Source organism: Talpa occidentalis, unplaced genomic scaffold (assembly GCF_014898055.3).
Source record: "Talpa occidentalis isolate TD23 unplaced genomic scaffold, MPIMG_talOcc4v2.1 talOcc4.11, whole genome shotgun sequence".
Taxonomy (NCBI): domain Eukaryota; kingdom Metazoa; phylum Chordata; class Mammalia; order Eulipotyphla; family Talpidae; genus Talpa; species Talpa occidentalis.
In genome coordinates, this window is record NW_023601104.1 from 28,022,142 (window position 1) to 28,046,761 (window position 24,620).

The 24,620-nt window shown below is 43.4% G+C and overlaps 1 protein-coding gene across 5 annotated transcripts in view; it reads left to right on the forward strand.

Annotated features, from left to right (window-relative positions):
* The first annotated feature begins 1,301 nt into the window (after positions 1–1,301).
* The window catches only part of TLN2 (talin 2), a 451,133-nt gene continuing 427,814 nt past the window's right edge, over positions 1,302–24,620 (forward strand). Inside the window, exons 1-5 of one of the 5 annotated variants that reach the window (XM_054687829.1) lie at positions 1,302–1,407; positions 7,570–7,675; positions 8,133–8,235; positions 12,110–12,193; positions 24,291–24,387. The gene's annotated coding sequence lies outside the window, so the exon portion shown is untranslated. Of the gene's footprint in view, positions 1,408–7,569; positions 7,676–8,132; positions 8,236–9,922; positions 10,102–12,109; positions 12,194–15,746; positions 15,869–24,290; positions 24,388–24,620 lie in introns of those variants that run through there. The other 4 variants (XM_054687842.1, XM_054687839.1, XM_054687820.1 and 1 more) reach the window with 4 other exon arrangements.

A 24,620-nucleotide genomic window follows, 5' to 3' on the forward strand; every position in this document is an offset into this window, starting at 1 on the left:
ACCCCCCCCTTTTTTTTCCTATGCAAAGACAAATGATCTAAGGAACACACTTTGGGAAATTTTAACTCAACACATTTTGAAGTGAAACCCTAGGAAAATACATTAAATAATCCATTTGGAGAGCCAGCATCTATTATTACATATTTTGTAAAATACAGATTTTCACTCCAATTTATCCACCACCAGATTAGCTACAATTTTGTTTATTTGTTAGTTTCATTAATTTATGTTCAATTACATCTTTTTTTTTTAAGATTTATTTATTTTTATACAAGAACCGGGGTACAGGCCAGATGCGCAGGAGGGTGAGAGGAGTCACCCGCGCCAGAGTGGGGAACAGAGCAGGCAGACTGAAGAAATACACTGCTGAGGGGAGCAGCGGGCGAGACAGGAGAGGTCTGCTGCACCATGTGGGATTCTGGCCGGCCGGCTGGGATAGAACCAGCGCTGCAGAGGCTGTGGACAGCTTCACAGTGCGGCGCTCAACTGCCTGCACCATCAGGGAGGCCCCCGAATTACATCTTTATAAAAATTTTGGTAGAGGGAGATGTTTCTTGTCTGTGGAGTTTAACATTTAGTCTCAAGGGCAGTGTTTTCTGGATATTAAAATACATATGCATGTACTGTATCACTACATAGGCATATAAACACATATTCACTAATACCCTATTTAAATAGGGCATTAATATAATTTTTCTTCAGAGTGGTTTTCCAGTGAGTGCCTTGCTAGAATTTCAAACAGAAAGGATTAATACAGGCAACTAGTCACTAAGGTACTGAAAGGGCTTAAAGGATAGAAGGGGGGAGATTAGATAACACAAGTGTCAGTTACTGGAGGAAATCACGCCTAGGGCTAGTGAACGAAAAGGGGAGGGAGGGTTACCGGATGCACCCTCTCTGACCTGCTGCTGGGGATGTCAGGTAGAGCTTTGGGACCACCAGCGCCAGCCAAAGCTGAAAATGTCAAGTCAGAGGCCTGGGCAGGTGCTGACATCACACTAGAGGTGTTGGACCAGCGAGACTGAGGGCCTGAGGAAGAGGCTCCAGGTTTCAGGTGCTGGGAGCCATCCTCACTGTAGGAACCTTGCCACAGAACCCAGAAGGGACCAGTTCTTCCCCGTGCCTCTGTCCCAGTCTTTCTCTGGGGTTTCCTACTGTAAAGCTGTGGGGTATGTACGCGTGGGTGGTGGTGGGGGAAATCGTCAGGCTTTTCCCGCCCTCCCACCATGCATGCGCACTAGGCCAAAAGGCGTGGCGTGCGTGGCGTGCGTGGCGTGCGTGGCGTGTTGCGGAGGACGGAGGAGCGCAGCGGAGCGTGATGGAGCACGACGGGGCATGGCAGAGTGAGAGGGACGGTGGCGACGAGCAGCGGAGAGCGTGAGGACGCCAGCATAGCTGCTAGAACCGGTAATGAACCCACCCGGGATAGGATGGTTGCGCTACAGAAGCCCAAAGACAAGAGGGTCTGGGAAACAAAGTCCTAAGATACACGGCAGTAAACAGAAGAGAAGGAACCCAGACTGCAGAGGGAAATCGTGTGGATACATTTTAAAATAAAATCATGTCTTTTTCCTCTCAAGATCCAGAGAGAAATTGGTTTATTTTAACTTTGCAGATTTGAATTAATAATGAAGAGATTAAATTAGCACTGAGCTGAGGTAATTTGGAAGGAAATAAGGATATTTTTTAAAAAGAAAGTCCTTTCAGCTCAGATTTGAAGAAATGATAAAATGAAATAAAATTTTCATATATGACAGTTTTAAATTTATTTTAAATATGAGCACTTGATTTGACAGCGCATGAAATTTTAATTAGCACAAAGTGTTTCACCTCATGTCTCTCCTTTTTTTTTATGTTTTTGCTTTTTTGCAAATTTTATTTATTGGTCTCATTGCTCAGGCTGTCGAGGACTGTCTCTGACCATTAATATGCTGCCTTGGGCACTTTACACGGTAAACATTGCAGCCTGGTCATCTGTGTGGACATGTGTTTGGTGATGAAAACTACAACCCAGCTGTATCTAGCACAGTAAAAACTGCTGCTCCAAATTATGAGCTTGAGGTACTCAAAATCCTGTAGTGCTTTGGAAATTGTTAAGGAAAAATTGAATATGTCTGGTTAAATTTTTGACTGGCATGTCCCAAAATACAGAGCGCCAAATGCAATTTCCTTACAAAGTGGCCTATCACAGGACTTCTTTGGTCAAAAACATCTGGAAAAATTGTCATAAGCCAGTGTTTCTCAAATTGTCTCAGATGAAGAATCGTTTTATTTCCAATTTGTCTCAGATCAGATTTTTTGTAAAATGTAATAAATACAGAATCAAAGTCAGTGGACTTAAGACACACAAAAAGACACCCCTTTTTATATTATTAGGGTTAACAAACTATCCTGTCAAATTTCCCTTAAGTTTCTAAATGCTTACTCAGGTCATTTCAGTACTTACCACATCATAGGGCAGTAAGAAAATTATTCAAACATATATCCTCTGCAGAGCATATTTTAAGTTTAATCAAAATTTAAATGTTTCATTCCTAAAGTACTTCTCAGAGATTTTAATACCTGAATGGGCATTCTACATCTGTAAAAGGTAGATTCCATATGCAACCTTGAGGGCATTCCCCCAATTAAATAAAAGCACAGAACTTCCTTTGGTTGGTTGGTTTTACCAGCATGTCTCATGGAATATGCGTTTTGTGGGACAGACTTCGAGAAATGCTTTTACATGTGTTTTATTCATTTGAATTATTTAATAATGTGGCTCCATGTATGTCAGATTACTAACCTTTGTTTCCCCGCACGTCTGTATTTTCAGCCAACACCAAATTGTCTAGAGATGGGAGGATGGAAGGATGAATGGATGGGAAAGGAAGGAAGTACAGGACTTGTATTTATTTTGCATACAGCAGGTACTTAATAAGTGTCACATACTTAATAAAGAGAAAATATTTTGAAGGTTGCTTCAGTCACAATTTACACTAAGAAATTTTCTTTCCCAAGCATTTTCTTTTTTAAATTCTTAAAAGTCATTGCCAATATCCAGACATGTAATGCTAAACATAGAACCCACCAGAATACCAGCGTTCATGTTCTGGGGAAGTGCTAATTCACAACAAGTGGCAGCTCATTAGACTGCCTTCCCATGTGCTAGAGCTTACAAGGCAAAAACATGGGGGCAGTTAGTCACACAGCCTCACATGTGCTTTCTGTTCGTCTTGGCAACCACGTAAGTTCTTATGCTCTTCCCTTCCCCTGACTTTTCCACCACTGAGACCTCAGAGATGGCAGCTGCTGATAGCAGCCCATCCAGCCAAGCTTGGGATTGTCTAGTAAATTTTCCCAACCTTCTTTGCTAGATAAGTCCCTAGTTGCTTGTAGTCTGTGGGTTCCTAAAAGGTATACAAATGAAGACAGCAATGTCACAGGCTCCTCACAGGAAGTATCACAGGACACAGAGGAGAACTCCAGCACCTTGGACTGCCTGCAACAATTAGTACGAAACGCCCGCCCCCCATGCCCTGTCCCAGTGCCCTCGGACTGAGGATGTCTGGATTCTGGCACGATGGGACAGTATGTCTTCTTGGACAAGTCACTCACCTCTTTGGACCACAATTCTTCTGTAAGGTGATATTAGAGGACTGCTACAGCTCTTTCAGGAAGACAGTTCTATGATCCTAAAGAAAGAAGGCCCAGAGCAAAACCAAGAATTATATGATCATATATAAAACTATGACCCACTACATAGGTTGATAGGTCTACCTCCACAATCTTAATTAAGTGGGTAATTCACTATTCAATTTTATGCATGAGACAAATGTAAAAGTGGAGGTTCCGTAAAGAGCCATTGTTAGAAATCAAGTTGGCAACTGACTGTTGATGTGACTTCAAAAGCCCAGAAAGTCACTTGAAGAGAAATAAAAACATACTGTACTGCTTTTTGCTGAGGCTCCCAGTTCCTTTCAGAGCACACATAGCCTTCCATTGCACAGTGTCAGGATGGAACCATGCTGTGGTGAAAAACCCCAAAGCCCATCTTCCCTGAAAGGTTTTATTTATTGTGAGACCCAATTCAAAAGCTACCTAGTTAGAAAAATTAAGATGTCACTACTCAGTAAGTCATCCAAGGAGCAGCAGTTTCAGTACCTACTCTCTGGCAGCGTGAGGGGTTAAGACACAACCCATGAAGCTGGTCCACAGCCTCTGCAGCATGAGGTCAATCCCCAGCCGGCCAGGGAGCAACCCACATGGCGAAGCAGACCTCTCCTGACTCACCCACTGCTCCCCTCAGCCGTGTGTTTCAGTCAATCTGTCTGTTCTGTTCCCCACTCTGTCTCTGGTGAAGCCTCTCACCCCGCCCCCCACACCTCTGGCCTGTACCCCAGCTCTTGTATGAATAAATAAATCTAAAAAAAAAAAAAAACAAAAAACCCGCAGAATCAGGCCTCCCTGGTGGCACAGCAGGTTGAGCCCAGTGCTGTGAAGCTGTCTGCAGCCTCTGCAGCGCGGGTTCAATTCCCTGCCGGCCAGGGAGATACCCACATGGCGTGGCAGATGTCTCCTGTCTCACCCACTGCTCCCCTCAGCAGTATCTTTGGTCTGTCTGCCTGTTCTGCTCCCCGCTCTGTTTCTGGTGGGTTCTCTCACCCTCCGGCGCTTCTGACCTGTACCCCAGTTCTTGTATAAATAAAATCTTTTAAAAAAACCAAAATGCAGAATCCCCAGCACCACCCCAGACCTATTGAATCGGACTCTGCATTTTTATCAGTTTTACGGGTGATTTGTTTGTCCCTTATAATTCAAGACGCCTGGTCCTAAATGTGTGCTTTGCACGTACAATTGTGAATAAACATTTATTACTCAGCCTTAAGGGATCCTGTTCAATCAAATTAAGGCCAGTTAGGGTATAAGTTGGTAAATGTGGAGAAGGAGAAAAAGCAGAAAGGGAACCGGAGGGTGAACAGAGATAATTCATCTGCTACTTTTATACATCATTAAATTAGCTCTTTAAGATTTTTTCTTCAATTGGATTTTTAAATGGAATCATTGTGTCTAAAGGGCTCAGAGCCATCAATCAAAGTGGCATTGAAGGTTTAAGGCACCCCTCCTCCTCTCTTTTAGCATTTTTCATGGTTTGGGGGAAGAGGAAGAAAGATAAAGAAATTTCCAAATTGTCCAAATCAGGGGTCCTCAACTGCTGATCTATATTCTGGTGTGTCTAAAGGGGAGATGTCATGTGTCTGGAATCTAACTACTCTGGATTATAATCTAAATTTTGCAATTCACCATTTATGTGGTTTTAGGCAATTTAATCCCCAGAATCCTCATTTCCTCTTCCATAAAATGAGAATACTGATACTTATAATGTCCCCATGAGAAATTCGGAGATATAAAGACTTTAGAGCTCCTCTGTTGGGGTAGACAATAACACAAAGTATCAGATGTATGTTTCTCAGAACCAGAGTTTCAGGCAACCTGAGTCCAATCAACTTCCCCAGTCCCCCCAACCCTGCCAGCTCTGTCCAGTGGCACCATGTGGCAAACATATTGAACATCTTGGGTAAGGCGGGTGTAGGGTAAGGTAAAAGGTATCAGGCTTTTCTGCCCTCCCGCCATCAGGATAGATGAGGGAACCCTGTGATCCTGAATGCATGCCTGATGGCGGGCACCTGAAGTGGGTACACCTGCACTAAGACTGTGCTTTTTAAGAGCAGCGTCACAGGGACGCCAGAAGCCGAGAAAGCAGCAGCAGCAGCAGAAGTCAAAAGAGAAGCCGAGAAAGAAGCAAAGCAGAAGCAGAGAACGCCGGAGAGCCCAGAGAGAGTGAAGATTTGCTGGGGGCTGGGAGGACTGCCAGTCTCCCAGCCCCCCAGCACCCCTGCCTGCCATGTGCCTGGTGAACCCTAATAAAAGACCTGCAAAACCACTGAGGACTCTGACTCCTACTTTACCTGGTTTGCATGGGATCAGAAAACCTGCACTGTGCCCGTTCCTGTCCTTACAGCAGGCAAATGAATAAGTAACAGAGCCTTCCCCAGGAGTTTTTGCCCAATAAGATGTCCCTATGATTCTGAAGCTTTCAGATTGTATAGGTCATTAAAATTTCAAAAATAATTTAAGCCACAGATACAGGGTAGCTAACTTGTAACAGGAGATTTTTGTTGTTGTTTTGGAGGTGGATTTTTTTTTTTTTGGTATCGTTAAGAAAATCGTTTTTAAATTTTACCTCAAAAAGTAGAACATTATGAAAGCTAATCCTTTTATATTGAATAAGTGTAAATCTTTGAAAAAATTACCTTGCCCACTTTTCACCTCAAAATGAATAGATGAAAATCTCTTAATTGGTATAAGGTTTTTGGAAACTACCTCTACTCTCTTTAAAAACCCAAGAAGGATAAGGGGATCAATTTTGTTCAGTAGTTGCTTAAAGTTACCAGAAAGTCCTGGTAGTGTCTGTTGACTATAACTGCAGCCCTCCCTCCATCCCCTGCCCAGTTGGCAGGACTGGTGCTAAAGCTCAAGGAACAGGAAATTACAATTATGGTTGGGCCCTAACGACCCCAGGCATTCCTAATCCAAATGAATCAAAGCTTTCTTTGGGCCCTGGCTAGGCCTGGGTTTCGGTGGGGGGCTGAAGTAGCTAGCAGATGGGAATAAAAATGCAATTAGTTAATGCAATTATATTATTTAATGCACTTAGCTAATGTATGTGTTTTTTAAAGAACTGAAAGGAACCACATCCAAATGTAGGTAGATGTTATCGTTAGTTGGCAGGGATTACAGATTATCTTTATGTGCTTTGGGTTTTTCAGTATTTTCCATGTTTCCCCCAAGGAAATATATTATTTATATAATAGAAAAAAAAGACTTGGTCTTGAAAAAAATAAAAATTTTAAACTATGGGAATTGGGTTCCCTGGAGTTGTGCATGCCCTGCCTCTCTGTTTACATGTAGTGTGTCTCCGAGAAGTATACTCAGAAGCACTATTGACCCTTTTATGTCTTTTGAATTTTGTGCCTTATGCAGGTATTAGCTCTTCAAAAAAGATTTATTTTGAAAATGTTTAGAAGTCTAGAAGGTTTACCCCATTTTCCTGCCTCTTCCTTTGTAATCTCACCCTGCCCCCACCCTGTCTTTGAGTCTTGGGATGATGGGTCGGAAGTAGGGGGAAGCTGCTCCTCCTATGGCCTCCCAACTGGTGAGCAGGTGCCACTCAATAAGGTGTAGTATAGATTGTGATCATTCTCATCTGGCGGTATGACCTTACCAGGGCTTAATTGTTATAATTAAGGTTGCAAACCATGAACCAAAACAAAGGCCACTTCAAACATCCAGTGCTTACCAAAACAAGATACTATCTAAGAAATTTAGATGAAAAAGAAAAAGAAAGGAGAGCTTTGTGAAACCAGACTGGATGTACCAATTTTGGTCTTCTGGGACCTACCTCATTTCTTTGAGGTAAAATGAACAAATGAACATTCTTACTCATTAGTAAATATTTGAGATGAAAGGTTTTTTGTTTTGTTTTGTTTTGTTTTTTTTGCTTACCTCCTAATTATCACTTTTCCAAAGCATCTGCGTCTGGGAGAAGATTAATTAGTTGGCTATTCCTAAAGGACGGATTTGAGGAGATCAGAGGCCCTCAACATGAAATTTTGGGAGTGTCACAGTGAACAAGGTTTGCTCTGTTTTCTTTTAGAAAATAAAGGCTCCTTACAGGATGCAAATATTTAAATTATACTGCATTTTATTACTCCTCTCTGCAGAGCTACTGCTTAAAACTTTTCTCTCATCCTCATCAGATAAATACATGGAAGGTGTGTTTTACCTGACACTACATGCAAAGACCTGTGAGATACTTTGCAATGAGAAAATGGAGGTTAAGACTCAAGGATGGTTTCCTTATGTGCACCTTAGACACTACCTCATTCTGATTTTTTTTTCCATGTGGATAAAAAAAATCAGCAAAAAAAATATTGATAGGTACTGATAAATTGTGAGTGTTTATCTCATGTTTGTACACAAACATATTGGAGACTCAGCTTGACAATAGTCCTAATACCCAGCAAGTTAAGCCAAATAATATTAATATCAAGAGGAATTTTGAAAGTGACTTAATTGTCATTTACCTGCAGGGTTTCCCAGCTGACGTGACCACCGGAATCACTTGGGGAGCTCTGTAAAATTCCAGATTCCAATCTAGGTCCCCAGGAGTCTAATTTAGGAGCCCTGGGAGAGGTATTAAGTATTTACTTCTTTCTTACTTTGAACTGTTTTAGTCAAGTTTCATGCTTTATCTTTCTTTTTCTAAAGTTAAAAAAATTGATGTGTTATTAATTATTTCTTTATAAAACCATTCTTTCAAAAATTGAATTGATATGTTAATTCTGACAATACCAATTGTAGTATATGTAGGCAGGTAGTAGGACAGAGCAGGCAGAGGAGAGTCCTGGAGCCCTCAGTGGCTTTTTTAGGCTTTTAGTGATCTTTCAACACTATTTGTAGTGAGGCAACCAGGTGCAGGGCAGGCAGGGGGGCCAGAAGGGCTCTCCGGCATTGTCGGCCTCTCTCTCCTGCACTCTCACAGGGTCCGATGCTGCCCTTCATCCTGTGATGCTGCCCCTGTATGCTCAGTCTCTCATGCCCACTTAATGCACACCCACACCATACTCCAGGTGTCAGGCATGTGTGCCAGCCCACCCTCCCAAGTGCCTCCTGCATTTGCCACAGGTGATAGCCATGGAGGCAAACAGAACAGAAGCCTGAGCAATCTTCATTTACCCTAGTACACCAACTCAAATTGATTTGCTTGTTTAGAACTGGGTTCTCAAGCCTGTTGAGATTTTAGAGATCCTGGTTACCAGGCCCCATCCAGCTCAATTACATCAGAATCTCTAGGGATGCAGTCGAGCATCACTTTCTTTTTTTTAATTTATTTTGTAAAGATTTATTTATACAAGAACCGGGGTACAGGCCAGATGTGCGGGAGGGTGAGAGGATTCACCAGAGACAGAGCAGGGTACAGAACAGACAGACTGATGAAATACACTGCTGAGGGGAGCAGCGGGGTGAGACAGGACAGGTCTGCCGTGCCATGTGGAACCCTCGCCGGCTGGCCGGAATAGAACCGGCGCTGCAGAGGCTATGGACAGCATCACAGCACTGCGCTCAGCCACCTGTGCCACCAGGGGAGGCCTGAGCATCACTTTCTTAATGTTCCTCAGGCAATTCCAACATCTGTCCACATTGAGAATTACTGGGTGAAACCCAGATTAAGTGCTGATCCGTGTGACCTCTTCATGAGGGCGACATTGCAGTCCTCGCCTAATAGAGGTGCTGATGGAAGGAAGCAGCTCATGGGCTGGTCATGTGTGCTCACAACCAGGCTCTGGGTGTTCCAGAGAATCATCAACTGATATCTCTGAATTCAGCCTACTCAAACAAGAGTGTCAAGATTTGGCACTGCTAGCTTCTAGGTCATCAATGTACCCAACGTGTACACTAGAAATAATCAATGTAGTTCCTAAATTAGGCAGTTTTTCCCTTCTCCCCTCCCTCTGTGTTCTCCTCTACCCCACCAAGTGATTTCCCCACACGTGAGTAAATAATTTGCATGTAAAGTAAATGTCTCTTTGTTATTTGACACTGATTTTATTGGCATCTGTCTTGACCTTAATACAATTTATTAACAATGAGCCACCAAACATGGAGCCTTGCTAATTGCCAGATTCGAGGCTGAGCACTTTAGATTCATTATTTCATTTAATCTTCATAATGAAATTTTGAGGTAAGTGCTTTTATCATTTCTAATTCATTGTTGAAGAAGTTGACTCTCAGGGAGGGGTGCAGACACACCCATCCTCTAAGTTGCTTTGTACCCTAGATGCTGGGACCCCACAGATCATATTTCTGCTTTGCCTGACAGGCTCTGCACACAAGAGGTGCCAGGAGGAGGGAGAAGAGACTTGTCCCTTCCTTTGCTGCTTGTTCTTGTCAACTGTCTTCCTAGGAACTGCCCTTCACATCAAAGGTATAGGCTACGCAAGGTCCCTCCTCCCAGCTTCTGGATTCTGGACACTTCAGACCCCAGACCTGGGGGCATAGGTACACCTGTAGTTTGTGCTGTGTTACCTTTTGCTTTGGAGGTCCTCCAGAACCCATTTTACCCTTCAAATTTTATTTGGTCATTCATCTATTTATCTGTAAAATTTTGGGATACATTTTCATAGGACCTTATGTGCACATGCTTCACTCACCCTCCACCAATCCTCCATGCCAGTGCCCCGTCCCTTTCTTCTCCCACTCCCTCTCCCCTCTCTCCTTTTCCCTCCAGTAACCAGCTTATTTTTCAGTTTAAGGTGTTTTGTTTTTTTCCCCAGCACCAGTTTAACTACTTCACTGTATTGTATTCTCTCTGGAAAAATTCTATTTTTACGGTTTCTATTTTCCTGACAAAGTTAAATGATTTACTCAAAGACACACAACAATAAATTGGGATTCAAACCAGTTCCATCTGATCCAGAGTGCCAGCTCTTTGTTATCTGCCCGCCCCTGATTGCTGTTCTGTGACTGTCTTAAAGCTTCTGAGGTCCTCCTAACTCTAGCTTTCTTCAAGAACGACAGTTTCAAAAAATTTTTAAAATCTGAATACACATTAAAAACAAATAACAATAGGGCCTCCCCGGTGGTGCAATGGGTTGAGCGCAGCGCTGTGAAGCTGTCCTCAGCCTCTGCAGCACGGGTTTGATTGCGGCCAGCCAGGGAGAAAACCCACATGGCACGGCAGACCTCTCCTGTCTCGCCCACTGCTCCCTTCAGCAGTTTATTTCGGTCCTTCTGCCTGTTCTGTTCCCCGCTGTCTCTGGTGAATCCTCTCACCCTCTCGTGCCTCTGGCCTGTATCCCAGTTCTTGTATAAAAATAAATAAATCTTAAAAAAAAAAAGACAATTGGTGTGTGAATGGAAAATTTATGGTACATTTCAAAAATGCTTGAGGGTGATCACTTTTAATGCTTATTAAAGTCCTGGATCCTTAAGATGAGGGTATTCATATAGGCTAGTACAGTCATTAGAATGAAGTTAAATTCCAATATTCTGAAGGACAATAATTTCATAATAATGTATTTTTAGTGTATGACAGATTGTGGTTTGCTGCCCGAAAGGGAAATATTTCATGAAATATATGAGCCTCTTATAGCTTATCTAGTCTCCACCCACTTTATGTAGTAGGGGACCCCATGAAGCTCAAACTTTTGTGTCATCTAGACCAATTTGCCCCAGTTACCAATTCTCCCAGGACAGCTGAGGCCTGTTTCCTGCTGAGTGAATACTACATAGTGTTAACGTGAGGCCTGTGAATGAACAGTAGCTAACTAGGGAAGGCTCTTGATATATTTTAAGCATATTCTGTTCTTAGAACATACACACACACAACAGGATCACCAAATTTGTTGGAAAGTATAAGAGTAACATTGAATAAATGATGCATGCCATGCAAAATCAAAATTTCAAGAGGTTTCCATAGTACTCAATATCTCTTTTATGATTATAAAAATCTTTAAAATCATTTGCCAAGCAGGGAATATACAAAGTAGAAAGGAAAAGTCCTCTCTAATTCCAACTGCCAAGGGTCTTCTCTGTTAAGAAATTGGCTTACACTCTTTGAGACAGTATATACAAATACACCCAGAACCTCAGTGCTCTGGGCCATGATGAAAGGGAAAATTCTAGTCTATAATCATAGGCTTACCACTTATAATATGCAACATCTAGAACTATGAGTGAAGAGTCCTGGACCTGAGTAGGTGACCCCATAACCTAGAAGATTGACTATACATACACACACAGAGCCCAGCGGCAGCTTTCTGGGATAAATATGCCTAGACAGTCTAGGCATAGAGAGATAGATCAGTTTCGGCATAGATAGATAGATCAGTCACCAGAAGGGTTAGGTTTTGACTTTGCTGTTCTACTGATAAAGGTAAGTACTTATTAAGCTGCAGGTTCATTTGCAATCTCCAGGTAAGACATTTAGGGTTAATACTGTCCTCTAAATGCATTGGATGTGAGTGTTACATATGGCCCTAATAACTTTTACTCTTGTCTAATGCAGGGTTCTGGCAAGGAAGAAAAGACACGTGCAAAGGATATTTGAATAGTGCTGCCTGAAAGGACAAACTGCAAAGAAGTCACCAAGGTAAAGAGACAAGAGTAGTAGTGAGGTCCCAGAGCTTTGTTTTCTTTTTCTCTCACCCTCACCCTGGTATGGCTTTCTCTCACACTTTCTCTTTCTCCCTCCCTTCTATAAGAACCTCTAATACAGAATTGAATTTGTTGAGTTAAATGTACAGTCGATTCCATATCCATTGCACCATAAAGCTACCATATTAGTATTTGTTGCGCCTCTCTCCGCTCTTTGGGTTCTGCGGAAACACTGAATTTTAAACTAGGTAGACACATTGTCCTGGACACTCGCTCCATGGGAAGATGGTTAGTGGAGATTGAAAGCAGCCTCACTTACTCTCTTAGCTTCTACTGCTCCAGCATCCCTGACTCAGGTTAGGAACATTTTGCAATGTTGCTCCTGACCTGCTGGGCACAGTAATGAGCTAACAGCAGGTTCCAGGCATGCCCAGCTGGGATGAGAGCCTGGAGGTGCCTCTCAGGGATTTGAACTTAATGATGCTCACAGACCCTAGGCCCTTTTCCTACCAGCCCCGTGCACACCTGCATCTCCCCCAACACCACAGAGCATTTCCTCAGAGGGGTCCTGGGGCTCTGTCACCTACCTCTCCTGCCCACATTCAGGCAGAAGATTGCAGCAGTCCGTGAGCAGTTCATGATCCCTGATGACAGCTGTCATGCGTGGCCAACACTTCACCTGTCTGTTACAGCCTCTAGATTGGCTTTTGATATGCAGTCCCAGGTCCAACTGCAGTGAGCCTGCCTGTTCTCATCCTCCATCTGAGCTAACTGCCTTGGCAAAGAGGCTGCCATTGGAGGAGATGCAGCCACTTGTACAGGACCCTGCCAGCACTGTCTAGACCACAGCCAGTTTTCCACTTGGAGTCTCCTAACTCCTGCTTTGCTTGTCCAGATCTCATGAAACAATTGGAAGTTGTTTTACCACTAGTGGTCAAAACATGTCACATTTCCTCTTTGCTCTTTATCTTCCCAACATCCCATCCAAAGCCAACCCCAGACATGCACTAGATCAATGAACTCTCTACTTTGAACCCACATACCACTCAACAGAGTCCTGCGAATTCTCCAGCATCCTCGGACACATTCCATCTCTGTAACTTTTCCTAAACTGGATCTAATTGCCATTTACCCTTGCCATGTACCCTTCCACCCATGCCAACTCTGCACCCTCCACATAGGCTTCATATTGCTGTGAGTATCTCTCATGTGTCACATTACTGGCTCTGTCCCCATCTTGGCATTTTGGACTGGGTGCCTCTATCACTTTTGTCTACTTTGGGTCTAACATGTTGCTGTGGATCTGTGTCCTCTGTGAACAACCCAGCATTCCCTTATGCCACCAATGGTTAACATTTGGTCTCAGTTTGCCATATATATATGTGTGTGTATGTATGTATGTATAAAACATATACATCATTTATAGTTACGTATACATGTATATATAAATGTGATATAAACTTTTTGCTGAACCACTTGAGAGTCAGTTGAAGAAATCTTACCTCTTTACCTTGAAATACTTCAATGTGTATCTTAACAAGGACATTTCCTTATAAAACCACCATACTATGAACAAGCTGAGGAAATTCAGTATCGATCTAATACCGTTATGTAATATATAGAGGGTACTCAGATTTTAACAATGGTCTCAGCAATGTTCTCTCTAGTATCCCCCCCACCCCCCCTCCCCACCGACTCTCATTGAATTCAAGATCACCATCGCATTTAGACATAGGTCTTTCTGATTCTCCTTTTTTCGGGAGCATCTCCTCTCCTTTTTCCTTCGTGCCATTGACATTTTTGAAGGGCATGGCAGTTGTTTTGGAGATGGTTCTTCAATTTGTGTTTGTCTGATTGTTTCTTCATGGTTAAGTTCAGACTAGGGCTTATTGGCAGGAATGTTACAGAAATGATAGATAGTTTTAACATTTTCAACTCCGGCAGGAGAAGGCTTGGAGAAATTATATTTTTCTCCCTATATTTCCCCTTCCTCCTCCACCTGAGCAGGTAGAAGACCCTGATTCCTCACCTCAGTGGAGATGTGTGACAGGGCAAGAAGTGATAGTTACCTTCTTAGCTTTTATTCAAAAAGTGTAGGCCTACTGAGAAGAAAGGGAGGGATTGGAAGGAAGCATGGAGCAAAAGGGGAAGGAGGAATTGCCTCAGACCCAAAGGAAATTCAGAGAGAGAGAGGTCTGGGATTCCCACTTAGAAACAAGACCAGTGTCCTGCTCTCCGGCTGAGCCCAAGGTGGTGGCAGCACGTCAGAGGAAGCCCTGCTTGTGCCCAGGGAGGCTGGCTCTTCGGCTGGGACTCCAGGCTTGCCAAAGACCCCAGTATTCAAGTAAGGGAGGGTCCAGCAGAGCCAGTAGACCTGATGGTGCAACACAGACTGGTGCCTGCTGACTAGCACCTGGGGACATCTCACCCCAGAATGACCAGAGCCTTTGCCCTACCTCGGGAAGCAGCATGGCCCTAAGAATGACTGCCCAGAGAGAAGTGGACTTAGAGGAAAAATTAAGTTTATGTAAGGAAAGGAAAGAAAATGCAGTATTTCTCCTATCTCTGAGTTTGAAGTTGAGATTCAGTCCTAATGAACACTGACCCCTTTCCCACCCCATCCCTCTGACGAGTGCGACCTAGCTCTCAGCTCCCGGGGACCCTTGGCCTTAGAATCACTTCCCCATCTCCCCTCCCCCCAATACTCCTTCTTAGTGTATTTACCCTATTTTTGGAAGTGACTTCCACCACCTTTACAGTATGCTATTTGTTAAAAGCAAATGCACCCTAGTGACTGACAAACTCCAAGGAAGGAAAGACCTGCTATTGGGTGTTAATACCAAACCTACAGCTCAGACAAAATTGGAATGTTTTGAAATCTGATCAAATCCATCTTAACTGTGATATATTATCAAATTAGTGCATTATCAATTCACCTTAACTCCAATATGTGTTCTTAAAATCCATTTCTCTCATCAGTCTACACCGTAAGACCTGCCCTAAGCCACACAGTGCAATGGCAGTGACTTTGGGAATCCAGCTACCCCAGGCCTTTTAGCTCACCCTCCTGTCTCCACCCTGCCTCTGTGTCTTCTCCATTCCTCCTTCTGAACCTCTTCTCAAATAGCCCTTAATGTATCTCTTCGCACAGATGTTGACCTGACCCTGCTGGTCCCTTACTAATGGCTCACTTAATAGCCTTTGAACAGAAGAAGTTTCCTGCAAATGGCTGTCCTCCAGATCTCATATGTCTTCTACCTTGCATTTCTTCATTTTTCTGTCATCTTTGTTTTATACCTGGCCCTTTGACCTCTCCATGGCCTTCTGTTTTGGATCCTGGCACCTTTATTAGTGGGGTTCAGTTGGGAAATCAGCACCTGCTCTACATACAGAGCAGGATTTCATACAGAAAACTGGTTGTAAACATATTGAAGGATGTGGAGGAGCACAGGGAGAATGGGGAGGACCCAGACAGGATGCTGAACCTTGCTGTTGGGCTGCTGAAGCATCACCACTCTGCTAATAGAGTTGTTGGCCATCCTCGGCAGAAGTCAGGAGCCCACACGCTGCTGCTGCTGCTGCTGCTGCTTCCAGAGACCCTCCAAGCACAGATGCCAGTGTGGGCTGGTTTCTTCTTCTGACTTTCCACTCCTACCAGTGCCTTTTAAAGGTATGTTCCAACCAGAAGCAGTGGCAAGAGAATCTGGAAAATATAGTCTGCACACTCACATCTGGCCCACACCCTGTCAGGCTAGGCCCTCTGGAAGGGCAGGACTGGAGCTGACAGCCCACACGCAAGACCTCACAGCACCCTCCAGACACAGGACCTGCTACCTGTTCGTTGGCCTTTTGCCTTGGCTGTACCTCCAATCAGTATCTCACCTGCAGACTTCATTGTTAACGGAAACCAAAGGGAAGACTGGCAAGAGATGCCACACCCGCACAGGTGTAGGCAGACTCTGGGCTCAACCAATGCTCAGCACATGGAAGGTTGGCCTTACTCTACCCCTTGTCACCTGTGGGGATCTGTGTTTAGGAAAACTTGATGTTTTGTTTCTGTTTCCTTAGTAGCCATTTAGCTTGACTCCTTACATTTTCCAAATTTGATTCATTCTATATTTCCTAGGAGATATGGTAGAAATATTTGACTTGGGCATTACCCAAAACAGGAAATTGCATTTCACAGTGTTTTATTATCTCTGGTTCCCATTTGCTCCTGGTGTGCTTCTAAGTCAAATGTCTGCCTTTGAACAAGTGGCCCAATTTAACAGTGATTGCGAGATATTGGTTGAAAGTCTGCTACTGACCTGACCCTGAATAAAGAATTTAAAAAGCAGGGCCTCCCTGGTGGCACAGAGCAGGTTGAGTGCAGCGCTGTGAAGCTGTCCACAGCCTCTGCAGCAGGGGTTCAATTCCCGGCCGGCCAGGGAGATTCCCACATGGCGCAGCAGACCTCTCCTGTCATGCCCATTGCTCCCCTCAGCAGTGCTCTCAAGTCTATCTGCCTGTTCTGCTCCCTGCTCTGTCTCTGGTGAATCCTCTCACCCTCCCGCGCCTCTGGCCTATACCCCAGCTATTGTATAAATAAAAAAAAAATAAATCTTTAAAAAAAAAGAATTTAAAAAGCAGAGCAAAGAAAAAAATGACCCACTACTCATCTTTAGGTTGTTTATGATTTTGTTAAGGAACAAGGCTTATGTGCATGCAACTTCAGAAGACGAATAGATGTAATATACTCTACAGTGTTAATGACTGTGGTGTAGATTCTAGGGATTACAGTTCAGAAGAGTAACATTTCTAAGGAAAGGATTATATTTAGAAGGAAAAGGAACAAAAGAGGTGAGTTCCTATCAAGGAGAGCTGTGATGATAAAGACAAGAAATGAAGGATATATGTGGATAGGCAGTAAGATGACTTGGTTGGATAGGAAACTATGGTAATTTTGAAGGTCTTGAACAATAACTTGAGGAAATTGAACTTAATTCTATAATAGACAAAACAATGGTTTAAAATGACAAGTTCAAACCATGTTGCCATCATTCTGATTCTAGAGAATAAAACATATAAGTAGTCTAAAAGAACCACTATTTTAATAAATAAGACTCAAGTGAAAATTTAGTTCTACAAGTTCTATAGTATTTTTTTTTTTTAATAGAGGCATGCTTTATTTATTTGTTTGCTGGTTTGTTTGTTTTGTTTATACATGCACTGGGTACAGTCAGAAGCGCGGGAGGGTGAGAGAATTCACCAGAGCCAGAGCGGGGAGCAGAGCAGGCAGAAGGACCGAAGTACACTGCTGAGGGGAGCAGCGGGCGGAAGTTCTATAGTATTTTATAAAATACTGACACATTAGGTATCCAATAGAAAAAAATGTGTTAGCATATATCTTACTGTATTTTTTTCCTAAAATATAAAGTATAAATATCCCTCACTATCCTAATCCATTTGGTTCCTGAGTTTGGATAGTATGTTTAGATAGAAAGAAAGTGATGCAGGGCCTCCTCTGGTGGCACAGGTGGTTGAGCACTGTGCTGTGAGGCTGTCTGCAGCCTCTGCAGCGCCGGTTCGATCCGGCCTTTGAGGGTCCCATATGGCACCGCGGACCTCTCCAGTCTTGTCTGCTGCTCCCCTCAGCAGTGTTCTGTTCCCCGCTTGTCTCTGGTGACTCTTGTCACCCTCCCGCGCATCTGGCCTGTACCCTGGTTCTTGTATAAATAAATCAATAAATCTTAAAAAAAAAAAAAAAAAAGGAAGAAAGAAAGAGATGCAGTGATATCTAAATCGATTTGATTCCTTAGTTCCCGAAACAGGAGAGCAGAGAATTTGAGCCCTAACTCAAAAAAAATGCATCCTAATCTATTACATTCTTGAATTTGTATAGTGTTAAGAGAGCAAACAAGATTCAGATCAGATTTTCCAGTGCTCTCTCTCTTCTATTCTCACCTCCAAATCTTTAGGATCTTATCCAACCTGTCCGAGTAATACCCAAGGCCCCAATCCAGGTAAGCATCTTCTACCACTTGCTCTTGGGTGAAGAAGCTGGTAGTCAAGCTTTGAACTAGTTCCCCAGCACCACTAAACACAAACACAGACACACACACACACTTTCTCTCTCACTCACTCACACACTCATTCTAGCTTTTTAACTCTGAGAAGGGTTCCCTCTAGTGGCCTAGACATGCAATACCCTGCAGTAACAGGCCCCATCTCCGTCCCTTCCCGCCCTCCCATTACCTAACATTTGGTTTTCTGTGTGAGGTAGAAAATGAAGAGGTTGGCTTTAGCCAGGTTGTGAGGGGGTTTGTGGCCAGACTAACGACTTTGGTCTTTGCTTTACAATGTGAGATACTGAGCGACAAAAGTTTTAAAGTAGGAGGGGAAGTGACCAGTTCTCTATTTTATAAAGAACAGGGCTTGCCTTCAGTACTTGGGTAACTATCAGAGAGTAAATGAAGATAATGAAAACAGTTAGCTTAAGAAATTAAAAATAAATTAAAACTTCCTGTGTGTGGCCAGCTACCTGCTAAGATGAGAGAAGGTACTGCCATCATTTTGCCAGACTAACAGAGGCAAGTACAAAATCAGCTGAAAGATGCATAGCATGCCTTCATCACCTCCTTAGTCTCCAGTAACAACTGCCCCCATCCCAACAGTGTGCCACATTTTGACCCAGGTAAACTCTATTAAAATAAAAGTGGGAAGGAAAGGAAAAAGGATCTCATCACCAAAAGATACCAGGAAGACTGCATCAGTTAGTATTACACTTGACTCAGAGTAAAAAAACCGAAATAACAATGACTTCAGCAAATACTGCTTTTCCTTGTCTTATATAAGTCCGGAGGTAGGAAATTCAAGCTTGGAGTGGTGGTTCTTTTCCTCAGACTCCTGGGAATCCAGGCTGCTTCCAAATCACTGTTCTTGTCTTCATGATCCAACATGGATGTTAGAAGACCAACCATCTCCCAGGCAACCGGGTGAAGAACGGAGCCAAGAGGGAGTGAAGAACACGTGCTAGCTATTTTTAAAGAAGCGTTCTGAAAGTTGGTATAGCTCTTCTGCTTATAGTTTCTTGTCCTGGACTTTCTCACGTCTCCTGCTAGCTGCAAGGGAGATTTGGGTTGTCCAGAAGCCAGGCGATAAAGCGGGTCTGCTGGGAGAAGATGGTGGTCCTTCTTGGTCTCCGCTAACCTTATTTTCTTTTTACTTTTCTATCCCTAACTCCATTTATCTGCTTCCCTACTGTGTGCAAAGTTGACACTATGGCAATATTCCATAACCTGTTCCTTCCAAAGAGGTCTGCAGTTCCAGGGGAACCTTGCTGCTCTTTATTTACTGCCAGGACTTCAAGTTCAATAGCCCCTTCTTGAACTTGGAGTCAGGGTAGGGTCATGTAGAAACCTTGTGAACAATTCCTCTATACCCTAGAATAATGGTAGGCAAACATTTTCATAAAAGATTGAATAATAAATATTTTTGGTTTTGTCAGTCATACTCTTTGTGGCAAGTACTCAATTCTGCCATTGTGAAAGTAACCATAAGTGATATGCATGGTTTATTTCAATAAGAATTTATTTTTGGACACTGAAATTTGGTTTACTTTTAATTTTTATATGCTACAACATATTATTTTGATTTTTTCCAACCATTTAAAAATGTAAAAACTGTTCTCATCTCACAGGCCATACAAAAACACATGGTAGGCCTGATTAGGCTGATAGGCTATAGATTACCAACTCCTGTTCTAAAAAGTGAAGATGTAGGATAAACAGTATAAATGACTAAGGTAGTCCCCCCTTATCTATGGAGAGGATGCCTCTCAATATCCCCAGTGGATGCCTGAAACTGCAAATAGTATTGACCCTGATATATACTGTTTTTCCTTCAGGTATGTGTAATACCTATGATAATGTTTAATTTATAAGGTAAGCACAGTAATAAATTAACAGTAACTAATGATAAAATAGAACAATTATAATATACTCTAATAAAGGTTATATGAAGAGTTATTCTGTGGTCTCTCTCTCAGAGTGTCTTATTGTACCTAGTACTGTTGGACCACAGTTGACAGTAGCAACTAACTGCGACCACAGAAAACAAAACCTAACTCTATTTGGCAGATAAGAGGGGACTACCATATATAGATGACATTATAAATTACTAGTGCTGGCACTGAAGTAAGCCCTACACATAATCCTCACAACAACCCCATGAATAGTTTGCATTATGAATATGATTTTATCGATGACGGTCAAGCCCAGAGAGGTTAACTAACTCATCTGAGGTCACACAGTTAGCAAAGGGTACAGCCTCAGAGTCTGTGTCAAATCACAGTGCTGTGTCAAACAGACCAGCCTGCATAGGGAGAATGGGAAAAAAATGGACAGCAGGGAACATTGTGCAGCCTCACTCACTACCCAGATGCTGCAAGGGGCAGAGAGGCAGAAACCTATCCATAACATAAGGGTAAGGTGGGTAAGAATGTACTCTGAGGTCACAGACCTGGGTTCAATCTTCACCTCACCATCCATTAGCTGTGTGCATTTAAGCATTATAGGACTCTTTGAACCTTGTTTCTCTCTGCTGAAAAATGCAAATAATGACATTTTTTGTTTGTTTCATGAAGTTTCTGGGAGGAGGTATGAGGCATGCTTAACCTGTGCCAGCACTTTTTGTCAAATATAGATGTAGGGGGGATGTTGCGTCAGGCATCATCACACTGACAAAGACATGGGAGTTGTGGAGCAGACCACATAATGCAGGATGCTGCTTGAAAGCAAGATCCTGGCAATTTTTACTGATAGAATAATCATATAGCATCAGCTATGTGTGTTAGGAGGACAAGGAGAAAAGTATGGGTGAAACTCAGGAATATCATCTAGGGCTTGGGGGAATATGAGTCTGCTGACCGTTTTTTCAGCTTGATAACCAAGTGTTGTAATCAAAACTGGACCCCAGACCCCCAGCCTAATCTTATCAACAAGGCTGATCAGCTTCTGGGGTCCCTTGGCATACATTGGTCCTGGCCCCCTGGCTGTTCCCGGTCATACCTCATGATGTATAAGTCAGGAGTAAGTTTATGCATCCATCATCAGCCCTCTGGACGTTCCGGTCATACCTCTTTTTTTTTTTTTAAAGATTTATTTATTTATTTATACAAGCACTGGGTACAGTCAGAAGCACGGGAGGGTGAGAGAATTCACCAGAGCCAGAGTGGGGATCAGAACAGGCAGACTGACGAAATACACTGCTGAGGGGAGCAGCGGGCCCAGCAGGAGAGGTCTGTGCGCCATGTGGGACCCTCACCTGTGGCTGGGGATCGAACCGGCTCTGCAGAGGCTGCGGGCAGCTTCGCAGCCCAGCTCTCAACCGCTGCACCACCAGGGGAGGCCCTCCGGCCATACCTCTTGATGCATACTCTTCCCAGGGTGATCAAGCTTTCTGCTTTTGATTGGTATGAAAGGCACCTTGTAAGGTTTTGCTCCTACAGCTGATTGTCTGGTTCTGAAGGGCAGTTCTGACCTTGTGTAGGAATGCAGAACTGCAGGTAACTATAATGGAGGCTGAACACACCACTTAAGTCTAGCCGACCCACAGGGGTTACTGTGGAATGAGAGAAAAGTAATGTCTGGACCATAATGAGGCTGGGGCAAAGGAACACTGGAGATGGCGCTGTTATTTCAGTAAAGTATTCAAACACCAGGAGAGGAACTTTGACCTCTGGCTGGCTGGGAGAAGAAGACTAGGGCAACACAACTAGTTTCCTTGAGTTCCCACTCCATGTCCTCTGCTTTGATATGAAGGGTAGGGAGCAGCAGAGCAAGACCCTGCCCAGAGAAGCTGCCTGTCTTATGGAAAGATAAAATGCACAGTTCTGAAACCTTTCTTCCTCAGCTGGGATCTCTGGAAGTAGACAGGCTCCTGCAATATGCCGTGTCTGGCAGACTTTGTTCTGCATTGCTTTTTAGTGAGATCACATCTTCTGGCTGCCATCATTGGGGCCTTTGTCCCTGAAGTCCAGCCCCCTGCCCAGGTGAAAAGGGTAGAGATACATGTAAACTGATATTTGTGTTGCCTTATATGTCCAGCCTGCTCAGTCACAATCACAAAGACCCTGTTCAGAAATGAAACCCCCTAGCCATAGGAGGCAGGACCTGAGAGAGCCTGAACCCTCACTGGGGCATGAGAATAATTTTATTAAGCTCTTTTTGGGCTAAGACACTGTTCTAGGAGTGATTTGCACACATATCCTTGTTCATTTCTTTCAACAATCTCCCCAGGGATACTCCTCCAACCCCAATTTACAGATGAGAAAACTGGAGCAGAGAGCAGTTAAGTAACTCTCCTAAAGTCACGCAGAGCCAGGATTGTAGCCCACACCTGGGTGCAGAGCCCATGATCTCCTCCCCTATAGATCATTGGTTTGAGTTTGGTTATACATCAGGGAAACCCCCCTCCCCGCCGCCCAGCATCTTGTTAAAAAATATGCACACCTGGGATCCCACCCACAGAGATTTTGAGTCAGTGGGTGTGGGGAGCGGCCCAGGAATATGCATGCTTAACAAACATTCTGGGTGATTCTGGGGCATGCCAGAGTGAGAAGCGCCCCTGCAGGAAACACCGTGGAGGTGGAGCCCCTATAACTGTGGAAGTAGGACCAGCTGTCAAGGCTAAAACAGTGACCCAGCTTCAGGAGAATTGCAAAACAGATGTTGACTCTATTTTTAAACATCCAAAGCAGTTAAATTCAAGAAAACTGAGAATAAAAGTGTCTATAACAGAAAGGAAACCCAATCTAAACAGGTTTCTGAGCCAGAAACTGGAATAAGGAGGCTATCAGAACAGCGGTTTGGGCAGAAAGGGGTGCTATTCATTCTCTGGGGGGGGGTGTCCCAAAGTTCTGAAGATGTCAGCTGTCCTCATCTGCAGGGGAGAGGTGAGGCAAGGTGGGAGGAGAGGTGTGGGGGGATCAGGAGGGTTGGCCTGCCTGTGGTGAGGACCGAATGGCCTTTCTTAAGCCCATCCAAGTGTGCTAGCTAAAGAGAGATGGAAATTGTGTGTCACCAAAGAGCCTGAGCTACAGATTATGGTTCACCAGACCCAGTCTGATTCTTCGCTTTCCTCAGAAACAGCCCTTTGCACCCCTACCCCTTGTTCTAGCCCTGGCTGAAGGAAGCCCATTTTACTTCAGCACCTCTGCCTCATTTCTTTCTTAGCCTCACTACTAACTAAAGAATGGAAATTAAAATAAGATCATTTACTTACCAGACTGACAAAGATATCAGAGAAAATATATCAGCATACATGGTTGATGGAGTATAATTTGTCCAATCATTTTTTGTGGGATGTTGGAAAAGATTTATTAAAATGTCTAATGTCCTTTCTGTTTGATCTCATCATTCCACTTCAAAGAATTTATTCTGCAATTGCAAAGGAGAAAAGTACAAAGCTATGTACTGAAGCACTGTTTGTACTAGCAAGAACACCCCAGTTCCTTCACTTTCCAACCATGTAATTTTGGGGAAATTATTTAGCCTGCCTGTGCTCAGTTTCCTCACTTATAAAATTGGTAATAATCTGATCTTCATCCACAGTTTCTGGCTCATAGCTCCCCAAAGTCTTGGAATTCCTTAGTGTTGAGAGTGATACATGAATGAGGCAACTTTTGTAAGCATCTAAGGATGGAGTCTAGTTGGCAGAAGAGTCAACCACATGATTAGAGCCACTCTAGAAAATTAATCAAACCTGAGGAGGTGTCATAGGAACCTGTGACTGCAGTCAGTCATGAGCACAGGTAACCATGTAGGCTTGCAAATGTTATCTGAGTGGAGGGCAGTCTTGGAAGACTGAGCCCTTAACCTGTAGAATTTAATGCTGTCTCCGGGTAGATAGTGTCAGAACTAAGTGGAACTGAATTCTCAGTCACCCTGCTGGTGTCTGAGAATTGTTTGGTGCTGTGTGAAAGCCTCCACACACTCCCTCATGCTAGAAATTGTTCTCATGACACCACCTTCACCTTGATAAGCACATTAAATAATTATTCTTTGATTCATATCAGTTGGCAAATGCATTTAATTCTATTACTTTCTGTTTAGAAAGACAGTGAGAGATTTGATGAGACTGATAGAGAAGAAGGCCACTTCGGGACTCGGGCCTTTGATCACAGAAGACAGGCCTTTGCTTAAAGACAAGGTAAGGGTCTGGCTAGGTAATGAAGTACACTGTGTCACCAAAAGGGCAGAATCTTTAAGATAAACCTGACCAGATGACAGGGTCAAAGGCTGTAGAATTTGGAGGTCATAGGGTTGCATTTCTGTCTCAACTTTGCAATTTAATAATTCTATGAACCCTGAGTTCCCATTCCTAATCCTCCCTTCTCTCAGCCATGACGGAAGGTCAGTCATGCCTGCCCCAGCCTGTCTGAG